Source organism: Plectropomus leopardus, chromosome 8, assembly GCF_026936395.1.
Source record: "Plectropomus leopardus strain MGB_pleo_1.0 chromosome 8, ASM2693639v1, whole genome shotgun sequence".
NCBI classification, from domain to species: domain Eukaryota; kingdom Metazoa; phylum Chordata; class Actinopteri; order Perciformes; family Serranidae; genus Plectropomus; species Plectropomus leopardus.
The window spans coordinates 3,814,251-3,830,632 of record NC_142183.1 but is presented as its reverse complement, the minus strand read 5'-3'; the positions used below and the strand labels follow the sequence as shown (position 1 = coordinate 3,830,632).

Sequence of the window (16,382 nt, the reverse complement as noted above, 5' to 3'; positions counted from 1 at the left end):
AAATGTTTAATTAACACAGATTTTGACTCAACCAAGCATCACTGATAGTGAGAAATTAAGTTGCACTCACACTTTAGCATTACTAGACCACACCTCCACAGTTAATATTCCATTTAGCATAAATAACTTTTATTTTAGTGGTTAAATGACATACAGTATGCTAACACTTTAGCATATCTAACATGCACCTAAGAAAGAAATCCTACAGTTAGCATTGATAGATAACATTTTAAGCAATTAGCACAATAAATAAATATATGTATATGTATGTAAATATTTAAATATTAAAAAAATAAAGTATGTATAATATGCTGAGTATGTAAGTGTGTAAAGATATAATGTAAAGAAATACAGTAATAGACAGTTTGCACTAATATGTGAATATTTAAATTATAATATGGATAATGTGCTGACAGTGTAAGGTGTGTAAATGATAAAACTCTGTCTTATGCTACGATACACTTTATAAAACTGCAATTCTACCATGAACAACAGTTATATACATAAGTAAGAATATCAATAAGAATATAAACAATACTTGTCACAGTGAAGTCGTATATAATTCTGACAATTAGAAATAAAGTTGTCTGGAGTTTTTTGTCTCTTTTTCTTTTTTTCTAATTCTACTTATTTTGTGCAGTATGTGGGATATTTCTTGTCAAGTTGCTTATTGCCTTTTCTCACATGTTTTTGAAAAAAATCAAACTGATTTGCACTACATTCAAAGGTTTAACTTCTGGTAAAAGGTGTCTGAATGCAGCACAAGAAAAGTGCAGTTTTAAAAGGGTTAACCCCAAAGTGAGGGCAAAGCAGTGCACAGCATTTTGATATTGAACATGCCCCCAGGGGTGGGTGGGGGAAAGGTCAGGTGACTGGGACTGGAACCAATAAGGTCCTGGAGGGAAAGTCAGAGGGCATCTGGTGGACAGGAAGAGAATGGATTTAAACAGTTTTCATGCTAACACCTCACATAACAAACCACAATGTTAGCCCAGTCAATCTTCCATGAAAACCAAATTATTTTTGGTGCAATAAGAAGAATCAGAGCTAACTTATTCACACCTGATCGAGTTGGAGGGAGTATTATGTGTGAAAAAGCTGATCTACAGACTCTATTGGATGATAACTACTAGACTTTTATTTGCATTATCCTGTCGAAGCAAGAAATCCTGGAGGAGAGCTGATATTGACCTGAGGAAGGCAGCCGTCCACCACCACTGTGTCCACTCTGCAAATCCAGAAGAAGAAGATGAAGCTTTTACCTGAACACCAGATGAAGGTAAGAACCTCTCATTATGTTTATGTTGCATGAGTGTTGGCAGCATTAAGTGAGCCATAAAACAGAAAAAACAGCTGGTGTGCGTGTGCAACAATTCATTTTGTTTTATGCTTCATGCTGGACTGACTTTTATGGCTCCCAAAAACCGTGCACCCTCAAACACAAACTTTATTGCACACACGTCATGATGCGCAGCACAATGATTTGGAGGAGACTGTATCTGTTTTCTTGACCCATTTGCTGAATGATTTGATATTGAGCTGCTATCCGTGATGAACACAGGCAGATTATGAGATAATGGGCCTCCGAGCACAGACATGCGAGAGGCCCCACGAGCTCTAACAGAGGAGCGAGATACACAGACTTCATTGTGGTTTTACCTCCATTTTGGTTGTTTTGTGTGTCTTAGTAACTGTTATGCATCTTTTTGTAGTTTTGTGTCTTGTGTCTCTTTTTAGCCATTGTGTGTGTGTGTGTGTGTGTGTGTGTTGCAGTTTTGTGTCTTTTTGCATTTGTATTGTGCATTTTAGTATGTTTGTTTTGTGTGTTTGCAGTGTCTCTGTGGTATTTTTCTGTCTTTTGTAGTTTTGTGCCTCCTTGTGGTTGTTTTGTGTCTCTTTTTGGTCATTTTGTCTTCTTGTGGTTGTTTCATGTCTTTTAAGTAGTCGTTTATGATTGTAGTAAATTTGTGCCTCTCGTTTTGTGTTTGTTCTGTGTCACCTTGTGGTTGTTTTGTGTATCTTTGTAGTCATTTTGTGTCTTTCTGTGGCTGTTTTTTGGCTTTGTGTGGTTGTTTTGTGCCTCTTTTTTAGCAGTTTTGTGTTTCTTTGTGGAGCAACAAAGAGACACAACTCTTTTTTGTTCTTGTGTTTCTTTTCTGTTTTGCATCTCTTTGCATTTGTTTCATGTATTTTATTAGTTATGTTGTGTCTGTTTTTAGTTTCTTTGCAGTGTTTTTGTGTCTCTGGTGTTTGTTACCTTTTTTATGTTTTAGTTATTTTGTGTCTCCTTGTGGCTGTTTTGCTTCCATCTGTAGTTGCTATGTGCCACTGTGATTGTTTTGTGTTTGTTTTCAGCTTTTTTGTGTTTCTTTGTGTTTTGTTTTCTGTTTTGTGCAATCGTTCTGGATCTCTTTGTGCTTGTTTTGTCTATTTGTGTTTCTTTGTAGTTGATTTTTGTTTTTTTCTGGATTGATTGTGTTTCTTTGTGGTTGTTTTGTGTCTCTTTGTAATTGTTTCTATGTTTGTCTTTCTTGTATTATGCCTCTTTTTAATTGTTTTCTGTCTCTTTGTGGGGTTATTTTGCCCTTTCTAGTAGTTATTTAGTATCTTTTTGCAGTTCATTTGAGGTGTTTTTGTGTCTCTTTATGGACCCTTTGAGTGCATTCCTGGTGGCTACATGGTAATTTGACTCACATTTTGCAAGTGAAGGCCAGTTGGCCCTTATATTTTAGGGCCCTTGGTGTGGACCCTGTAGGCCCCTTCAGTGATCAATCTATAGTGATGAATGTCTAGTTTTATTTATTTATTTATTTATTTTTAAACATGGTAATGCATAAAACATGGTTTGCAATGTATTTCAATCCTGCAATCTGATATTAAGCGGTTCTGTTGCAGTTAAATTTATGTTCATAAAAAGATGAAAATGTAATTTATTAAAGATCAGGTATCAGCTGTGTCATGATATATGTAATGCATGCTTTTAAATCACAAATGAATTCCAGTTTTAGAAAAAAACTATGTTGGTCATCTGAGACACTTTTAAACAGGAGCAGCTGAGCCATATAAAAACCACAGCTGGCACCGTCATGCAGGTCTGAAGCTCAGAAACAAAAAAGGAAGATGATTGTTAACAAGATATTGTGGTTAGCCAGGTAATAAATAGCAATTAACTGGACATAAAATCAGATTTAAAAGACGTTAAATGACAACATGACATTCAAAAACAGCACAGGAATACCGGTAAACCAAGTCTATAAAGCTATTTTTGGAAACACAACCAGTAAAAGTAATTCTCCTTACTGGAGTTGAAATTAACTTACGCAGGAGTCGGTCTGCTTTCATGAAATCTCCTTTTGAAGGATTTATCAAATTAGCTCACTAAAAAAGAATCGTGGATTGGTTTTTGATGCTTTTTGAGAGGCTCATTAATGGATGATTAGGTTGATTAGGATGAGTTACGTGGAAATGATCTACAGACGAGGGAGACAGACGGAGATACAGAGACAGACCTCTGGGTGTGCACATATGGCCCATTTGTGCGAGGAAATTTAAACTCTTTCTCTAACTTCTGTTAGTAGAGTCAGCCTGTCTTCTCTTTAGCTGTGCCTACAGTGCATGTTTGTTTTCAGCTCCTTGTGCTTATGTGTTAATACTTAAAGCAAGTGCAAATTTAAAATCCTTATATGTGGACATACAGTATTTGACAACCTGACTGTGACTCAGTGTGAGAGGAGGTTTGCCTCTTCACTGTTCTGCTGTTCGCTCTCATCAGTGTTTATTTGTCTCTGATGAATAAGTCGTGGGCAGGACAATAGATCGTCCAGCCGTCATGCATCGGACACCACTGATTGAATTTTGACAAAACCTGAGGGAATTCAATGCATCTTTGGTTTGTTTTGTGACTCATACAATAACAGTTTGACCTAAAGGCGAATTAATTTGTTAGATACAAAATCTTCTGACATAGTCTGACACCCTCTTACATCCTCTTACATCTGAAGACAATGTACGTTTTTAGACTGTAATATTTTGCAAAGACTGCAGATCTTACAGTGTCACTATTTGTGAGAACTAGATTCCTTTTGAGATTATTTCCCATCCTGCACCTGGTGGACTCCTATACAGTTGCAGTTTTAAATACGTGGTTATCATTGTTAAACAGTTGCAGTTTGTTAAGGTTTAGGCACCAAAACAGCTTTGTTAGATTTAAGAAAAGATTGTGTATTGGGTTCGAAGTACCATGTTTGCTATATAACTTAAGTCCAGCGATGAAAAGATTTTTATGAATTTTTTTATGAGTAGCTGAGAAGGGCTAGGACATAATTTTATACTTCCACCCACTCCTTTTCAACATGTGAAATTTAATTTTGTTATTTATTAGAAACGTATTCATTAAGTTTGTGTAGGAGCCATTTCAGTATTATTTTATTTTTTTTATATTTTTTTGTTTTCTTTGTTTTACATATCAGAAATAAATATCAATCAAATTGAATAAATATCTGTCAAGTAAGCTGTGTAATAAGGTAACGTATGTGACAAAAGTGAAGTACTTTACGCAAGTTCATTTGTAGTATGTGGGTTGAGATAAGTCAACATTGACTTTTAGTTTTACACAGGACACAAACAGCAGTCTCTTGGATGACAGTCCTGTGTTTGTTTGACCCATCCATCCACCCAAACCCCCTCAGTGCACACAATTTTCACGACGTCACTTTTGCTCCCGTCATAATTACTATGGTCACTAGAAGTTGCTGCCTAATAGTAAATGCAAATATTGGTTGCAATAATCTACTTTTAGAGACACCTATGTATGGAAGCCCTAAGTGGTAATAATTCATACTTTTTTTTGTCTGTTTTCCCGAGATAACGACATCATTAATTTGAGATTTCGAGATATCCAAACAATTCCATAATAGAAGGCTATTCACTGAAAGATTAGCAATGTCAGAGGAGCAGGAAAATATCGACCGACTCGATATTTCTCGATAACGTGGTGGGTTTTTTTTTGTCCAGTTTTGACTAATTGAGTGAGAAGAGCAGACTGATACGCATCTTAAGATCGTGGGCCATCAAGTTAGCTCGACAGACAGCTGTTCTAACATTTACATTCATGCTGTAACATTCACTCATTCATTTAAAAACATATTTTCAAACTGAAAGCATAACGGCACAGAACAAACGGCTTATCTATGTTAGTGTGCAGGGCATCTGTCAGTCAGCATGGCATGACATGTCACGTGTGACAGAAATCTCAGGCCTATTACATTCAATTTAAATTTTATTTTGTAATCTTGAGATCTCAAATAAATTTTAGTAATCGCGGGAAAACACAGTTTCATTTTCTATATATATCTATATATATATATATATATATATCTCGTGAAAATTATCCTGTTATCTAGGGAAAACAGACTGTATGGTTGCTTAGGGCTTCCATACCTGTGGGGTCAGTCTCTTCATTCTTCTTTCAGCTGCATTAGTGTCAGACACCACTGAAAAAACCTTGAAAAAAAGACTTGAAATAATGCCTTTTGCTGCATTCAAGCATCAAAATGATGCAGAATGGCCTGAGGCAGAATTATAGTAATGGCTCAAACTGAGGTGATATATTGATTACCAACTGGCCTGGATAAAAGACACCCAGGAGGAGAGAGTCTGATAGACTAAAGAGGAGGACAGAAACTGAGAAACAGAAGGAGAGACATAAATAAAGATCAGATCTTTCAGTTAGGGCTGGGCGATATGGAAAAAGTCTCATCACGATAATTGTTTTCATATCAGTCGATATCGATATATATCACAATATACATCAAATGACTATTTCTGTCAAGCTTAAAGGTTCCCTTTGACTCCTAAGTGAGATATGAAGATATAGTAATCAGTGATGCACGATAATGATTATTTCAACCGATACTGATAAACCGATAATTTCCAGCTTCTCCTGGCCGATAAGATACCGATAACTAATAACTTCTTTTAGTTTGTTTTTAATAACCTGAGAGTATGAAAGGCTTTTTTTAAAAGAATGTCATTTTCAAGAGCAAAATCAATTTATTTTTATATTATTGTTTTTTTTTCCCCTCTTATCTTCTTTCAGCTTGAATTGTACAAAAATAATGCCGAAAATAATATTGTGTTTGAGTTATAGTGGAACTACAGAGAGGAACATTTCCCAAACTGTCAGGAAGCAGCAGCTACAGAACCGTCCCTAAGTAACCGCTCTGCTGTGATCTCTGCACATTTACATGTTGTTCTGCTTGTTGTTGGAAGGAATCAAACATCAGATATCAGTTTATTCTTTAAGCATAACCGAGCTGGAAACTCACCACAACTGTACTCAAACCACGTCCTGCGTGTCCTTTTATCATGTCCTCTCATCATGTCCCCGTCACACACACACACGGAGCAGAAGAAGGGAGGGAGGAGATGGCTGTTACTGTAAGCAGCGAGCATGCTAATAAATGACAGTATCAGGATGGGATCGAGACATTTTGGTGCCCTAGAAGAGACTTTAATCACCTGTTGGACAATGAGAGCGGAGCGGACATTTGGAGACATGGTGGAGAATGAGGGTGGAGTGGACATGGCTGAAATGCGTTCTATCCACATTCTGTTGACTACATCTCATATTTAAATCGACGAAAAGTTATATTGCGATTGAAATCGTCATCGTTTTATCACCCAGCCTTACTTTCAGTTATAAAGAAAGATGTAATGATGCAGAAGTGGACGTGAGACAGTAAAGAGAGAGCTGGACTTCAATATTAGAGCGGTTTGTAATGATGAGAAGGTGTAAACATCCTGCTCAATTACTGTTCACTTTTATCTACTCACTAATCTACAGAAAATAAAGTGGTGGGAGTGTTAGCATCACATTTTAGAGAGCAAGTAACACTTCTTTATTGATCTCCATTTTCTGCACCAAGTGATGTGTTAGAGTCTGATGAAGCCGAAGTTGGTCTTGTTATAAAATAATTGGATACTAGACACAGTTGTGTTCAGTGTTCATGTGGGTGAGAATCTAATTAAACTCAACAGCCTTCCAAGTGTAAGACTATAAATCATACAATGGACTCATCCTGAAGGCATCAGAGAAACAATTCATCCAGGTACCGAAGAATAATGCCCAAAACGCAACAAAAGGAAAGGTGTTTTCTGACTGCTACTGTCTGTGTGTCGATAAATTAGGTTTGACTGAGGTGAAGAGAATACTTTAATTCCCAAATGACCATGTTATTTTTTTATTTGTCAAATTGGATCCCCATTAGTTGCTACCAAAGTAGCAAATACTTTTTTGCCGATATCTGATATGCCAATATATTAAAGTTCATTTGGTTAATAACTTAAAAACATCAGTTTGTCATAATGGCATGAAATTAGCATTTTGTCCAATTCCGATATTTCATTTTAAAGCCAATATTAGCCAATACGGTGATGTGCAGGTATTATTGTGCATCTCTATCTCTCATCTCATCTCCTAAAATCATAGAAACATGAATAGGTGGCCCCTGGCCCCCTGTCATTTTGCACAAGTGACCCCCATGCAAAGCAAGTTAACTATCCCTGGTCTACTCTGTGAAAATGACCAGTAGCTTTTGTCTTTTTTCTTTGTTTTACAAAGAACCGCACAACCGAAATAAGGATCACAGACTGCCTCTGTGCGCCTTTGACCTCCACAATCTCTCCTTTGACTCGACATGACTGTGAATCATGTTGGACAAATGCGGAGTGACAATGACAGAAGAGAGGGAGGGAGAGAGAGCGCGCACGAGAGAAAGCGCAGAAGAGACAGAGAGAGAGAGAGAGAGAGAGAGAGAGAGAGCGAGATGGACGGATGCTTCCTTCACTTCAGGGCTAAAGAGGAGGGACTCCACCGGAGCGGGTTAATGTCCGCTGTGAGTTCAGGCGGAGCGGCGTAGCGCAACATCTCCGCTGCTCACTCCGCTCCGACAGCGCGCTGTTTTCTCCAAACATCTGCGGGGTCTCCTCACCTCTCCACGAACCCTCTCCGGGCTCTCCACGAGGTTTCTCCACTCCTGACTCTCTCTCCCCCTCCACGGTGTCTCTCCCCGGCGTCTCCAGGCGCGCACCGCCAGTCGCTCCTCGCCGCTCTTTGCGCACGGACACTTCTCCACATTCCCGTTTATCGTCTCACTCCAGAGCGTCACAACACGACTTCGGGGCTCGTGTACTTTTTTTGTATTTTAAGGTCCAGTAATTAGTTTCGCGTTGAGCCTTTTTGGACTGAAGAATAATGTGATTCTGGCTCATGGGGATTTAGTGTCGTGACATGCTTACAGGACCCGGCGTCTCCACAAGGAAATGGTGAGTGAAATCCGCTTTATTACAGCAGATTACGCGCGCGTTTGCAGCTCGTTTGTCTTCAGTGCGAGCGCTTGACCTCTGCAGATGAGGTGGAAGGGGGGCTGTGACCTTCCTCACTTGAAAATCTTAATATTGTTATATTTCAGCTGTAATTTAAAGTTTTTGATGTTTGTGTGCAAGTTGAAAGTCACCTTGAAGGTTTTTGGAATCCTCAAATGCAATTGCATCCACATATTAGATACACATTCATAGACCAAATGTGCTTTCATGTGCGAGTTTATCCAAAACTTTGTGCCATTTTGATATCATGATATTGTTTTAGGAACTTGTGATGGTATTTTGCATCCTGTAATGCTAAATAACAGTCCCCAAAGTGCATTTACTCTAAGTGCAAGATGCACAAAAGACATATTGGTGTGTGTTTTTTGACCTCCATGTTATCCCCGCTTCATATTGATCCACTTAAATGTGAATTATAGGCTCAACAATTTTCCATACATGTGGTTCGGGGGGTTTGAGGCTGCAGTAATGTATCGATAAGGAGAGCTGATTGACTGTCAGCTGTCACATGTTGTGTGCATGAAAGCAGGGGGCTGCAAGCTGGATCCTGCAAGTGAGCAGTCACTGATGGAAAATCAGGAGCTGCATTGTGGGAGTTATTTGGTTTTCTGTGGTTTTCAGTTAAGAGAGACTAACTGTGCTCAGTGGTTGAGTTTTTAATGCTGTCATTTAACTAATTTGTGCTTTTTTTATATGGAAGTGAGGCTTTTCTTAATAACTGTTCAGTTGTGGGGGGATGCTTCAAGTTCTTTTGTGCTAAAATTGTTTCCAAATGAGCTTTTTATTTGGATTTCCATAGCCTCATTTCAGCTCTTGAGCTTTATCCTAAACTGAGATTTCCACTGTTGGAGTCAAATGAAACTCTGACAACGCCTACTTTTACAAAATGACTTGCGTCGTGCTTAATGTAACATACTGCAGGTTGCTTTTCAAGGCTGTATTGAGAAGGGGACCCTCGAAAAGCCAGAATAGAGAGTTTGGTTTTGTTTCTGCCATGTCCAATTTTAGATCTTTAACTTGAGTAAAAGTAGTAGTACTAGATTTAAGAAATACTCTATTTCTCTACTCTTCTATTAAAAGTCAAAGGAGATAAAGAGCAACTAAATGCAGAACAAACAGACTAAAAAACAGCTTCTTTCCCAAAGCTGTCACCTTGGTGTCCCTCCCCTCCCATCGCTCCCATCCCTCCCTCCCTCCTCCCCATAATGAATGAATAAACTGACTGCAGAGAGCAGAAACACGCACACATACTTGGCACTCACCACTCTGTATTGTTTTTAGTGTTTTGAATTTTGTTTTGTTCATTCTGCATCTGAAGAGTCACCAAACAGACTTTGGTGATTTTTAACAATGACATTAAAGATCTGATCTTATCTTTTAAGTACTGTATTCAAAATCTAAATGAAGTAAAGAATGCCAAAGTATTAGCATCAAAATATACTTAATGTACCAAAAGTAAAAGTACTCATTATTTGGAATGACCCATTTGAGAACCAAATACACATTATATTTTTGAAATATAATTATTGATACTGTGTTCGTCACTTTAATATTGTAGCTGGACAAGCTTAAGCTAATTTAAATGAAGTCAAGTGAAAATTTGATTAAAACTGCTCCCTGCTTTACATAGTAAAATTCCTCCCATGCTGACGCTTTCTTTGCACTTTTTAATTAAATAATTTTATCAGCAATCATTAAAATAAAATGCCAATACAGATAACCGTCAAAATACCAAATGTAATCAACCAGGCTGATAATGCGTCGACCCCTATTATACTGCTCATTTCTTTCCCTAAGAAAGAAAGAAAGAAAGAAAGAAAGAAAAGGCAAAGAAAGCCAATTGATTTTGTAAAATAAAAAATAAAAAAATAAAAAGTTGGATGCGAGAGACAAAGAGAGGGGGGCAGGGGGCCCCATAGAGACTGCTTATACACAGGGCCCAGAATTTGGTGCTATGCCCCTGGCTGCAAGGATTTTAAGACTTTTGCATGTTTATTTTTTTGAGGTAGAATTCTCATGCTTTTTTTCTGGCTGCTACATGTTAGATGTGATTGGATAATATTGTATTCTATTGTCAGATTCCTCTAAAATCTGTCATTTCTCTCTGAATTGATAACCATGTAAATACAGTATCACAAACAGCTGCAGGTTTATTGCATTTCATGGCTTGATTGTTTGACAAATTGCCAGTTGTGCAGCAGTTCTAAAATGTGTTCATGTGATTTGTAACAAAAACACTTCTCTTGCACTTGACTGATTTTACTCTGCAGTCACTCACATGCTTTGATTGTTGTGGTTATGTAATATTTTTGGGAGAGACATGCAGAGGATCAGCGTGCCTCGATCAGAGGTGCAGGTACAAGGTGTCGTTGTATTGGCTGACACTGTGATCGGAGGGATCGCCGTCGTATCATTTACAGTTCACCTTCTCTCCAGCTCGCCCACGACCACTCACAGCCTGCAGATAAAGAGCCATGTGAGATGGATTAGAGTGCAGCCGAAGTACTTGCAATTTTACAGTCAATGCAAATCACTCCAGGTGTAAATTATACATTAGTGTGGGCGTCTGGACTCCGGAGATTGACTCTAAAACACTGACTCAAAAATATGGCCAAAATCTGTTTTTTAAAGTTTTCCTTCAGACATGCACGAGCACACACATCGCTGCACACATGACTCATTTACACTCTGCACTCATTGTGAGGAGTGCACACAGGCGCAGGAGGAAAACAAGATGTCTTGTTTTAGAAAAGATAAATAAGAAATAGTTGCAAGCAGCAGCAGCGTCAGTTTTTTCTTGAATCAACTCGTGGATGTGAAAATCTCCTCCCACACTTAAACACAGTATCTCCTCTCCAGATGCGCCTGTCAATTTTTGACTTTTATTGCTTTTCCTTTCTGTAGAAGTCAAGCTGTGCTGTTGCATTTTTTGGACAGTCTTACAGTGTGTTTTCTCAATGCATTGATTGCCCTGAGTGGTTGCAGGGTTGTGTACATGCATACATTTGTGCAAGAGTGTTTGCATATTGATTGAGGCTGTGTTTGCACTGGGCTTTGAAATAAGCCTTTAAGGATAATGGTTTTTAGTTCAGTCCACTTTGTTGCCATGGCACAAAGCATGATCAAGCCTACAGTTCACTTTATTCAGTCTAAGTCCCCCTTTTTTTAAGATCATATTTTTGGCTTTTTATCTTTATTTGATAGGACAGAAGTTTCTGAGTGAAAGAAGGAGATGTAGAAGGGATGTGGTAAAGGGCTGCAGGTGGGAGGCGAACCTCCGGCTGCTGCACCAAGGACAAAACCTTTATACGTGAGGTGCCCGCTCTACTGGACGCCCCTTAATCATACTTTCATTTTATTTTCTATATTTTTAAAATTATAATTATCAAGTAAAATTTCAGATGTGATTATCACAGCTTCCAAAATTAGCTCATTTTTCTTTATTTGTATCAAGGACCTTTTCTTTGGCAGCCGATCAGAGAGAAAACCGGAGATAAAATGTTGTGCTCTGGCATGTCTTGGAGAGAATTAATCATTGGTTTTGACATTTTATGGAGTATGTTCAACAGGGAGGATACCCTGGGGAAGACCCAGAACTCACAGGAGTGATTATGTATCTCGTCAGGCGTGGGAATGTCTCGGGATCTCTCAGGAAGTGCTGGGGAGGACAAGCTACCTTACTTAAAGCTACAGCTTGTAACCTTTTTTTAAAAATATTATTTATGGGCCTTTGCCTTATTCTTTGATAATAAGGGGAAAGAGAGAAGATGACATGCAGCAAAGGGCCAGGGCTGGAATCGAACCTTCGGCCACAGCGGTGATGATATAAAAATAACTTTTAGCAATTTTGCTAAAACCATCACTTTGCAGTACATGAGACAGATAACTGTTTCTTTGCCTCCTCACAGTGCTTCTTATGGCATTTGCAAGAATCAACATGTTCTCACTCCGAAGTCGTCACATGATGACAGTCAGTCAGTGACCTTCCGCATCAACCTATGGCGTTTTAGGTATCCTTGCCACATCTACCTTTGACGCTCTGAGGTTGGAGTGAGAACAGTTTGGGTAACCATGTAATATTAGGAGCCCAAATGCACTTATAGGACGGACAGGTGGGTCTCACCAACAACCGACTTTTGTGCGTGAGTCCGTAGTTCATGTGTGTGTCTTTTTCTACACCTTACTATGTGTCTCTTATGCCTGAACCTAACCATCCATGACTGTGGTACCCAATCCTAACCATCCATGTTGTTCGAACATCGGGACTGAGCCGCATTATCCCACCAAATGTGCATTTGCTGAAATCATTATAGCGGCATCCCGGAACGTCATGGGTTGACGTGGAAGCTCACTGACCGACGGTCCAACATGTGATGAGTTTAGAGTGAAAGCGTGCTGCAAGAATCCACCGGGCCCGAATGATAAGAACCAATTTAACACAGCTGTTATTTGTGTCAGTCACTGCTTGTGACATTCAAACTAGGCAATGCTGATCAAATATGAATTCAAATCGGTTTCTGCATTGTCTGTTTTTCACCATATATGTTGTCAGAAACATATTTTAGTGACTATTTAGCTGTAAAATGAAAAACTTTGAGACCAACTGAGCCAAAACGAAGCACCGCCACCAACTGGAGCAAACCTGCAATCCTGCAAACCAGCAAACCAGCCTTGACTCTGATTGGTTGTTTTGCTTCAGCTGCAGTAGTTTCTGGCCATCAGAAGCAGTAATAGGAAGAGAAACAGGATTTTAATCTTACAGACGTGGAAGAAAGTGGAAAGAAAAGCCTTTTTTTCCAAGTAAAACTTTAAGATAACAATCATCAGATGTAGATATGAGGATAATAATTGTACTAGTCCTTTTTTGGTGTGGGTCACACTCCACAACTACAAGTGCGTCAGAGCTTGTAAACAACAGTTCATAGGGTTAGTGTCAGAAATTCATCTTCAGGCAAACTACTCCAAATATTTTTTTTTTTGTTTTTTCTTCACTTAAAATCTTCATAAAGTGATTTTTGTCCACTAGAGGGCAGAATGTAGACTTTAAAACAGGAAGTCAGCAGTGAACATTGGTTTTCTCACCATTGCAGTACTAACATTTTATCTCACAGATTCACTCTCTCTTGATGAGTGATAGTGAAACACCAGGCTGTTTGAACTTGTGTGTGAGGAGCGGTTTATGCTCAGGAGGTTTGTAAAAGCTTTAAGCTGATGGACCAAAACAAAGAGATGAAATTGGGTGAGAGCTTTAAAAAGCGGTGGAGTAGAGGGGGGTTGATTATGAGTAATGTTTGTCTCTTGAGAGCTTAAGTCTTAGCGCTGACTCAGAGTTTTTTGGGATAATTTGTGCTTATGCTGACACTAAACTGAAGACAGAGTGATGAACAGTGTGTGTCCTCTCCAACATCCTGCTGTGATCAATGTGCCCACATTGGCTATATTTAGAGTCTGTTAATGTGTTGGTACTGTATAGAAGAGTCGATACGCATGTCATGAGAAAACTATTGATTATTTCAGAATGGTTTTCATGGTAAGGAACAGCTGACAGTCAGTGGAGGACATGCAGAACTGAATGTCACGTGTTACACTTAACTTTTTTACATGTTTGGCAGTCGCTTCTAATTTTTTAAGAGTGCAATATAAACTTTACGACTTCTGTTACAGAATGAGCACTCACGCTAAAATGTGCTGGCGAATTAAAAATTCCATCCCACTCTTTTTCAAATTATGCATGTATGCAAATTTCTGCATTAATGATTTTGTTTTGGGGCAAACTAAATGCTGACCTGCTCTGTTCAGTGCCAATGGGTTGAGATGTTCATGTCCTGGAGGGAAAGTGACGATGTAAGCAGCTGGTGTATTTGGTTTTTGGCTCTTCTCACACTGAGTCACTGTAGTCAAAGTTTACTATTGAAATATTTGAAATGGTTTCAATACTCGTTTTTCTGCAGTATCAATAAACCAGTACCAGCAGCACTTTCTTGCTCTCTTATTGTTGATTTTACTACACTCATTCTGTTGTTCTCTGCTATTAACCAAGAAAAGATAAGTTGCCTTAATAGGTGTGCAAAAGAACATGATTTATGAGAGATGCTGTTAATGTTGTAATCCGATGTGTTATGACATACACAGACAGTCACTGTCTGACTGTCTGTCACTGTCATTGCATTATAATAATTTCGTTCACAACGAAATTATTATAATGCAATGGTTTGCATCAATCCTTTTGAGTTATGACAGCTTCTATTGAAATGACGTGCAATAAATGCACTACAGTGAGTTAGGGGAATTAGCTTTTCTTCTATGACTAAAGGTATTTTTAAGAAGCACTATAAGAATTTATAGCATTAACCTAAGTTTTCAAGTAGGATAATGTCCTTTGTGTCGTAGTTGTTTGGCCTGCAGATCCCTAACACAATGTCTTAACTGTTTGGATTTGTTCAGGCATGTTCAGGCATGTTCAGAGGTCAGATTGAAATCCTGAACTGTAGGTGGAGAAAAGTTAAATTATCAAGCCACTTTCATAACTGAAATTTTGCTTTAAATCAATCAAGGCAGAAATTTCAGTTTAAATGTAACACGATATGAAGTTGATGTAATTATAAACATTTGTATTTCAACACAACTCCTCAAATAATGTTTGCAACTTAAAAGGTTTATCTAAATCAGTAAATAAGGTTTTTTTGCCCTGCTGCCAACATATTTAATCAGGTGGTGAAGATAGCTCCTCTTAATTACTTTTTAGAGTGAGAAACGGCCTCATGCTGCTTAATAAAAATCTACTTCTGACTTCATCCTGAAGTGTTGTAGGAAAGGTTCATGCAGGGGTCATTAAAGGGAGAAAAGAACATGTGTTCAGTCAGCTGACACACACACACACACACACACACGCACGCACACACACACACACACACACTAATGACCCCCACCACAGTCTGTGTCTCTCACCCTCTGCTGCTTAGAGTGATCAAAATGAGCTTATGCAACAATTCAGCAGCAGTTTGGATCAATAACTGAATCTGCTGGAACCACACACACACACACACACACACACACACACACACACACACCAGCATCTGCTAAGAATCAATAGTCAGCTCTCTCACACTGTTCCTTACTGTCTGCTGTAGTCGTCACACCTGACAAGTTGAAAACAAAGTGCCTCAGCATTGGGCTGCATAATTAACTTCATTAAGATCAAGTTACATAAATTCTTAGGGATGGAATTTCTTGTTGATTTTATTGATAACAACACCATGATCAAATTTGCTTATCAGTTTTGCCTCTTTATAGATTCCCTTTTTAATTCCTGATCAGTTTTGTGTTGAGAAGATTGTTTCCACACAACTGTTTAATTATATCTGAGTCCGAATGCAGAGGAGATAATATGAAAGGATATTTGTAAAGAATTCATTTTTCATGCTGATTTTTTTGCCTGCACTATTGTTATTATAACATTTGGTAAAAGACGCGCTGCTCGGTTGGAAAGCAGTGTCAGCGGTGTTTTCACATACGTGGTGGCATTCCTGGAATTTAAATCCATGTTGCGTAGAAAGATGTATCAGCACAAAATCAAGCCATCTCACAGATGCAGCCGGTGCTGGTGCTCTGTGTAAACAAACCTGCAACATGTCGGAGCAACAATCAGCCCAGACTGTGATTTGCATATTGTTCAGCAGCGTCAGAATGAGGCAGAAATCTCGCCGATCCGCTCAGCCTGTCGTGTGCATCTGAGCTGCTGAATAGAGGTAATTACCTCCAGTGCTTGACACGCCTCGCTGTCAGATCTGCTTCTGAACGCATCCTCAGCTAAACACGCTGGGGGTCTGATATCACGCCGTCCTTCGCAGGATTTGGGGCGATGAGGGCTGTGGGAGGAATCAGAGCGTCTCCAGGGATGAGGAGGAAGTTAAAAAAAAAAAAAGATAATTCAGGAAAGAAATGTTGTTGTGGAGCGAGAGGGAGCGCTGTCTGTGAAGAAGTCTGTTTGATTTCAG

The 16,382-nt window shown here is 38.8% G+C and overlaps 1 protein-coding gene across 2 annotated transcripts in view; it reads left to right on the top strand.

Moving 5' to 3' along the window:
* The first annotated feature begins 923 nt into the window (after positions 1-923).
* The window catches only part of htr4 (5-hydroxytryptamine receptor 4), a 206,020-nt gene continuing 190,561 nt past the window's right edge, over positions 924-16,382 (top strand). Inside the window, exon 1 of one of the 2 annotated variants that reach the window (XM_088080755.1) lies at positions 924-1,279. The gene's annotated coding sequence lies outside the window, so the exon portion shown is untranslated. Of the gene's footprint in view, positions 1,280-7,866; positions 8,326-16,382 lie in introns of those variants that run through there. The other variant, XM_042493792.2, reaches the window with a different exon arrangement.